Genomic DNA, 8,069 nt, shown 5'->3' on the forward strand with positions numbered 1-8,069 from the left:
AAAAAATAATCTTATAAATGCGTTAGAAACATATGCATGAAAGAAACGAAAACATTAAAATACATATTTAAGGGTTCATTTTCCTAACATCACGTTATCTGACCTTTTCTGCTTGACTCATACCTATACTAGATATTGCAAATAAGGGAAACCATGGGACCTATGCTTCTTTGGGCCTGGCTTACTTCACTTAATATAATTTTTTCCAAGCCTTTCCATTTCCTAACAAATGGGGAAATGTCATTCTTTCTGATGGAGACATAGAATTCCATTGTGTATATATACCACATTTTCTTGATCCATTCATCTACTGAGGGGCATCTGGGTTGGTTCCATATCTTAGCTATGGTAAATAATGCTGCAATAAACATAGTTGTGCTGGTAGCTTTAGTGTGGTCTTGTTTGTAAACATTTGGGTAAATGCCCAAAAGTAGGATTGCTGGATCATAGGGGAGATCTATGTGAAGTCTTTTGAGGAACCTCCATACTGCTTTCCAAAGTGGTTGAACAAGTTTACATTCCCACCAACAATGAAGTAAGGTTCCTTTCTGTCCACATCCCCTCCAGCATCTGTTGTTGTTAGAGTTCTTGATTTTTGCTGTTCTAACTGGAGTGAGGTGATATCTCAATGTTGTTTTGATTTGCATTTCTTTTATGGCTAGGGATGTTGAACATTTCTTCATGTGTCTATTGGCCATCCTTCTTTCTTCTTCAGAGAAGCTTCTCTTTAAGTCTTTCGCCCACTTATTTATTGGGCAGTTGTTTCTTTGAGGATTTGTTGTTGGGTGGTTTAATTTTTTGAGTTCCAAGTATATTTTAGATATGAGACCCTTGTCCGTTGTATGGCTAGTAAAGATCTTCTCCCAATCGGTGGGCTTTCTATTGATCTTGCTAGCTATGTCATTTGCCCTGCAGAAGCTCTGCAACCGTATGCAATCCCATTTGTCCAACCTTTCTTTGATTTGTTGTGCTTCCGGGTCTCTATTCAGAAAATTTCGGCCTGAGCCAAGGAGACCTAATGTTTCTCCTATTCCATCCTGTAATGTTTTCAGAGTGTCTGCTTTGAGTTCAAGGTCTTTGATCCATTTGGAGTTGATTCTGGTGCAGGGTGATATATAAGGATCTAGCTTTAGTTTTCTACATGTAGTTAACCAATTTTGCCAGCACCATTTACTGAAGAGGCTGTCTTTCTTCCATTCTATTGTTTTAGCTTCCTTATCGAAGATTAGATGGCTATAGGTCTGTAGGTTCATTTCTGGGTTTTCAATTCTATTCCATTGGTCCTGAGGTCACAAATTCTATCTTTATAATGAATATAAATAGTATGTTTTCCAGGGCTGGGGCTTGAATTCAGGCCTAGGGACCAGGCCCGACTTTCTTGTCTTCAAGCATGGTGAACTTCCACAGTGCTACAGAGTTACTCAGACCCTGAGTTCAAATCCAAAGCCTGGTAGAAAAAAACAGCGTGAATTGCAAGCCAGGGAGCTATTTTTTTTTATTTATTTATTTTGAGAAACAAGGTCTTAAACTCAGGTCATGGCAACTCTGCCTCAGCTTCCATCATCCTACGCTGGGGTGCAGCCACTGGAGCCAGAGCAGATACTAGGATCCTAGATCTCCAAACCTTGCAAGTGGGAAAAATATGCACAGAGTAAAAGTGACAGAGGCGGGCGCCGGTGGCTCACAACTGTAATCCAAGCTACACAAGAGGCTGAGATCTGAGGATCACAGTTCAAAGCCAGCCCTGGCGGGAAAGTCCATGAGAATCTTATCTCCAGTAAACCACTAGAAACCCGGAAGTAGCGCTGTGACTCAAGCGGTAGAGTGCTCGCCTTGAGCTGAAGAGCACAGGGACAATACCCATGCCCAGAATTCAAACCCTATGACCGACCAAAAAAAAAAATGTTGCATGAATGCATTTTTACATTTTCTTCCTTTGCACCATGAACATCTGGGTCTGAATGACAGAGATCCAAAGGGTACTTCATCTTGCATTGCTGAAGGCTGGCGGGCTATTGGGGAAGCCATAGTCCCGCAAAGGAACATAGGTCTAGAGTTCGAATCCCAGTCATGCCACTTTCAGATAGTGGAAGATCCTAAGAGACTCATTCCCATCCATCGGAATAACGATGGAATGTTATGAATGTACAGTTGAATGAGCTAATCGTGAATGCTACTCGTATAAAATTAGACATCATAATTTCAGTAGACTGATTTTATTTAATATGAAACATTAAAAGAATACTATTTCTTACAGGGATACAATAATTTCAGGACCTTGATTTACTTAATAGTTTATTAAGGATTAAAACAATAACATTAATTACATGGAGGCATAATAAATACCCAAGAATTGGTAGAAATGTAGTCTATATAACTGAATAATGTATTGACATCTCTGGCACTCTGTAAAGATATATATTTATTAGCATAATACCATCTACATGTCAATCTGTTCTTATTTTGTCAACCCTAGGGGCTCGATCTCAGATGCTGGGAATTGCCTGTAAGCTCAATTTGTCCCGGATGGTGTGCTGACACTCACCCATTCATAAATTTGGCCTTGTAGGCTTTGAGTTCAGACACCAGCACTCCCAAACAATGAATCATGGAGTAAGAAGCTGATGGTAACATGTTTTCTTTTTCTGTGAAAGTCCTGGGTGTTAGGTATGAAGTGGAATACATATGCAGACCTATATCCTATGTAATCAATGTAATCAATGCTCTATGTGCCATAATACTCAATAAAATAAATGGCCAATACATGAATAAAACAAAAAATAAAATGAATAACTACACTGAACGCAATAAAGAGTCAACATATGTATGTAAATATAAATAATGTATATAAAATATACATGAAAAAGATGTTTTGTAGTGCTGGGGATCGATTTCAGGCCTAAGGAACAGACTTGAATTTCTTGACTTCTCAGAGGTGAGCTTCTCCTTCCCACACAGTGCAACAGAGTTACCCAGACCATGAGTTCCAATCCCAGTCCTGGCAGAAAAAATGGCACCTTCATTCTATGTGACACCCAATTCTTAGATATTTCATTATGCCTCCATTTAATGTATATGATTGTTTAAATACTTCATGAAGTGTTACTTAAAATCGATCAGAGTCCTAGGATATAATTGTGTATAATTTTATCCTAGAATCGTTCAAGAACTGCCCATTCATTCATGACATATATCACTTTCCATTGGTATTCATATGGATAGGAATGAGTTTCTTAGGATCTCCTGCCATTTGGAGGTGGCAGGAACAGGATTCAAACTGTGGGCTCCAGCTCCCACCATTCAATCTGCAGGATAGGGAACTCACAGGTCTGTCCAACAACATCAGCAAGACCAATGATTAGGCAGGCACCAATGGCTCTCAGCAGTCCTCCTTAATACTTACAAGTCTGTGATAGGAGGATGATGGTCAAAGTCACCCTAGGCAGGAAAGTCCTTGAGACCCCTGTCCAACATCAGTACCAACAAAGCCAGAAGTAGAGCCATGTGGCTCCAGAGGTTGAGGGCTAGCCTTGAGCAAAAGCAGCTCACAGACTGTGCCCAGATCCTGAGTTTAAGGTCCAGGACTGGCAACAAACAGACATACAGAACAATCTGTGCAGCCATCCAGCTAAAGCAGGTCACCTTCTTGTCCCCATCTGGATTAGACAGACTTTCCTGGAAAAGCGGCTGCTCTCATCTTGACTCCGCCCATTTTGCCTGCATCACAGTATTCTGGTCACACCCCCATTCTTTTTTTTTAATTTTTATCTTATTTTATTTTATTTTTTTGTGAACACGCTGTACAGAGGGGTTACAATTACATGGGCAGGATAATGCATACATTTCTTATCAAGCATTGACGCCTCCTCCTTTGTTTACCCTTCACATCCCTTCCCAACCCCTCCACCCAATCACCCCGCCTTCCCCCCCACCCCACCCCACCCCCCGCACCAACATTGTAAAGCTCGTTTTCGACATGACAACTTGTACTTCTCATTGTTGCAACAGGTCCACCTGTATCCTTAAACGACTTGCTTTTCCCCATCTCCTCTACAAGTTATACTGACATCAAATATAGTGAAAGCAGGGGTTATACTGTGGGGGAGGGACATACAAAGCAACAAAGAGATAATCGTATAAATGAGTTAGAAACAAATGCATGAAAGAAAAAAATTAAAATACATATCTAAGGGTTCATTTTCCTAACTTCACTTTATCTGACCTTTTCCGCTTGACTCATACATATACTAGATATTGCAAATATAAGGGAAACCATGGGACCTATGCTTCTTTGGGCCTGGCTTACTTCACTTAATATAATTTTTTCCAAGTCTTTCCATTTCCGAACAAATGGGGCAATGTCATTCTTTCTGATGGAGACATAGAATTCCATTGTGTATATATACCACATTTTCTTGATCCATTCATCTACTGAGGGGCATCTGGGCTGGTTCCATATCTTAGCTATGGTAAATAATGCTGCAATAAACATAGTTGTGTTGGTAGCTTTAGTGTGGTCTTGTTTGTAAACATTTGACACCCCCATTCTTTCATGGTTCTTTCTGACCAATGGGATACAAGAATGGCGGCCACACCCACATTCCATGCTGCCTGGAAGCACCAGGATTCCCTCTGTTGGTTGACACCATTACCAGCAGTTGAGGAAGGTAGAGGTGGCTAAGTGGTGAGCAAGAGACTCCAGGCGACCTTGGAGTAGAGTACGAAATTGACATCCTAATCAGTGAGTGGGAGAATAGAGGATTTCCCAGAGCCTGGGAACATGTCCAGCCCATCTTTCCCATCCCAGCGCTCAGATGTCTGAAGCAGTAAAACTCCATGAGAAAGCTGTGGGCATGAAACTGCCGCCAGAACACCGGTAGAAGAATCCTCCTGACAGACCTGCCACATTCAAGAAAACAAAGAACATGAAAAAGGGAAGGATCCACAAGACAAACACCACTAGGGAGAGTGATTCAATGGAGGGTCTGGCCAAAGGTGATGCCCACCACAGGCCTCCCGTGCCTTTGGACACAGTCACAGCCACGAGGTTCCAGAGTGTCAATGGTCCTGATACCACCAAGGATCTGTAGAGGTGCTACCGACACGTGGTGCCCACCCTGGACCCCAGCAAAAGAAGAAACCAGGCACTCTATGCCAAGATCCAACCACTGAAGCAGGAAAAGACTGACCTGCAGGATCAACGGGAGAAAGAGAGGGAGAAGATAGCCTAGGTGCAGGTAGCACCTAAAATGGAGCTAGAGATCCACAAGGCACCCATACAGAGGTTGGTTTTGGCAGAGAGCAATTTACAATGTGCACTCGCTTGCATGCAGCAGGCGGCTGATGACACAGAAAGGGAGCATGAAGCTCTCACCAGCTGCCTGCAGGCCACAGATCAGTGCATGGCAGAGCTGAAGATGTCGGCTTCTGTGGTCACTGATCACAGAATGAGACTGAAATGTTCTTTGAACAGCTGCATGATGTGACCCTTCTGCTCAAGTAAAATGCCAGAAGCTTCGATGACCTGGAGCAAGTGAACTCAAAGTTACAGGAGAAGCTGGAAGTGCTCTGGACAACAGGAAGAAAGGAATCTGCAAGGTCCAACAAGCACTGGTAGGGCATGAGTTACTGAAGAGACTACTGGACAACGTGAGCTGACTGGTGAGCACAGCCAATCTCGAGAAAGACACCTTCACAGAAGACCTGAGCATTGAGAGGTCTACGTGGAAGGAGGAGGCCCAGCAGCTGACCCAGCGGGTGAACCAACTGACTGAGGAGAGGGAGCGAGGGGGCGAGGCAGGTGTTTGGCCTAGAGAACAGGCTGGAGGAACCATGGCCCAGCTCAGGCCGAGTGGCAGTTGCAGGCCCAGGCCTACTGCACGCAGATGGAGTTGAAAAACCTGGAGGAATAACTTCACATCCCGGACCAGGAAAACCAGAGTCTCCATCTCCAGAATGTGGAGCAGCAGGAGCAATTGTGGAGACTGGAGGAGAAGGCCAAGGATTGGCAGGAGATCCCTGAGACACCATGATGTGCATATGTGTGTGATGGACAACTGGAGGAACAGCTGGTCCTGCTGAGGGACGCTCTCCAGAGGGTGAGCGGTGAGAAGGAGGAGCTCACCAGCATCCTGGACACAGAGCAGCAGGTGAAGAAACACTAGCGGGAACATCTGGTCCACACAGAGGAGAAGATAGAGGAATGGAAAGAAGTGGCTGAGAAAGAAAGAAAGCCAAGAATCTCAGGACCAGCAGGTGCAGTCCCTGGCCCAGCTGCAGGAGCTCAGAGCCACCTGTGAGTGTCACATCACCTCCAATTAGCGGCTGAGCACCAAGAAGGAGGCCCTGCAGCAGCACCTAGAGAGGCAGACCCAACTCTTGGAGCAGCTGAAGCAAGTGCATGGCCTGACCAACTGGGAGACCAGGTGGTGTCCCCAAAGTGGCAGGACACTCTCAAGTGCCTGAAAACAATCAGACCACAGGAGGAGCGGCTGCAGGTCCAGCTGAGTTTCCTGGCTTTCCCTGGGGAAGGTGAAGTTGAAAACCCTGGAGAAGCACAAGGTGAGGAGTCAACTCCCCCCCACCCCACATGACCATTGCAGAGGATGGAGACATTCCCCAAACTGAGAGGAATGTGGATTTGTGAGCACTCTTAGTGGCTGAAATCCACAGGGGGAAACTCCTGCAGCAGGAGTGGCAGGCCCACTGTGGGTAACTGGTGCACCTGGCAGCTCAGTGCCAGAGAAAGCTCGAGCCACAGGCCCTCCATCCCATGAGCTGGCACCACAGCCTGTGTGAGGATGGGAAGCGGGACACGTGGGTGTCCGAGAAGAAAATCTACTTTGTCTATGACCTGCCTGATAAGATGGACTTCCATAGTCCAGCGGGTGATCTTCAACATAGATGCAGCCAGCTGTTGGCACACATCACACTGTTGAGGAGTCCCTCATGGCATGTAAAGAGCAGATGTTCATTCTGGCTGAGCTGTGACAGAAGAAACATGAGCGTGTGTACCAGCTGTCCTAGGAAAAGATGGAAAAGAGGAGAGAGCTGCGGGAGCCACTGTCACTCCTCACAGGGGAAGACATGGACAACGGGCTCCAGATGCCAGCACAGGCTGCGCCTTCTGTCACTGCCACCTCTTTGAATGCCTCCAGGCTCCAGGGCGGGTGAAATGAGGGAGGAGCAGAAAGGTTTTGAAGAATTGCCACTTCAACACAGTGTGGAAACTGCCAGAGGAGAGATCGAGGTTCACAACCCCATAGAGGACTCCCCCACAAAGCACATCCTGCTGCAGCTACCCCACATCCAGATCCACCCACAGCTCATGGGCTCAGGTGAGGAGTGCTCCCTCCCTTTCTTCTTTAGACTGATGCAGATGATGAGTATGTGACATAATGACTCTCCAAAGCCTCAGCAGCAACCATAAGTAGGTGGCCAGTGGCCTTTCTCTCAGGCCTCCATCTTCTGGGTCTTGGGAAAGGTTGACTGTGGGTTGGGTAGGGCAAAGTCTGCTGGGAGGTGTTCCATACTCAAGGGACATCTAATGGCCTATTGGTGGCCAGGGAAGAGGCCCATGTTATGCTTATCACAAAGAAAAAATCGTTTTCAAAGGGAAAAGAAGCCTCCAATAAAGATTTGTTCTTCCAGTTCTGGGGCTTCAAATCTTTTCCTGGTCACTGTCCCGGAGCTCTTTCTCTCACGGCTAGCACTCTACTACTTGAGCCACAGGGCCCCTTCTTGTTTTCTGATGGTTCATCGATGATAAGAGTCTAACACACTTTCCTGCCCAGGCTGGGTTTGAACCGTGATCCTCCAGATCTCAGCTTCCAGAGTAGCTAGGATGACAGGCATGAGCCACCAGTGCCCAGCATTTGATACCTTTTGAAGGCATCTTGGCGAGTCTGTAAAAGGAGATCCAAAGGGCCTGGATAGACCTTGACCCAATCAAGGAGCTGAGATGGGGGAAGGCTGACCTTCTAGCCATTCTGTTCCCCAAAATTAAAGATGCCAGGTGGTGTTGGATGCATCAAACACCTAGGCCAATAGCCACCAGACTCAGTGGGGAA

Source organism: Dipodomys merriami, unplaced genomic scaffold, assembly GCF_024711535.1.
Source record: "Dipodomys merriami isolate MVZ:Mamm:240054 unplaced genomic scaffold, mDipMer1.0.p SCAF_478, whole genome shotgun sequence".
NCBI classification, from domain to species: domain Eukaryota; kingdom Metazoa; phylum Chordata; class Mammalia; order Rodentia; family Heteromyidae; genus Dipodomys; species Dipodomys merriami.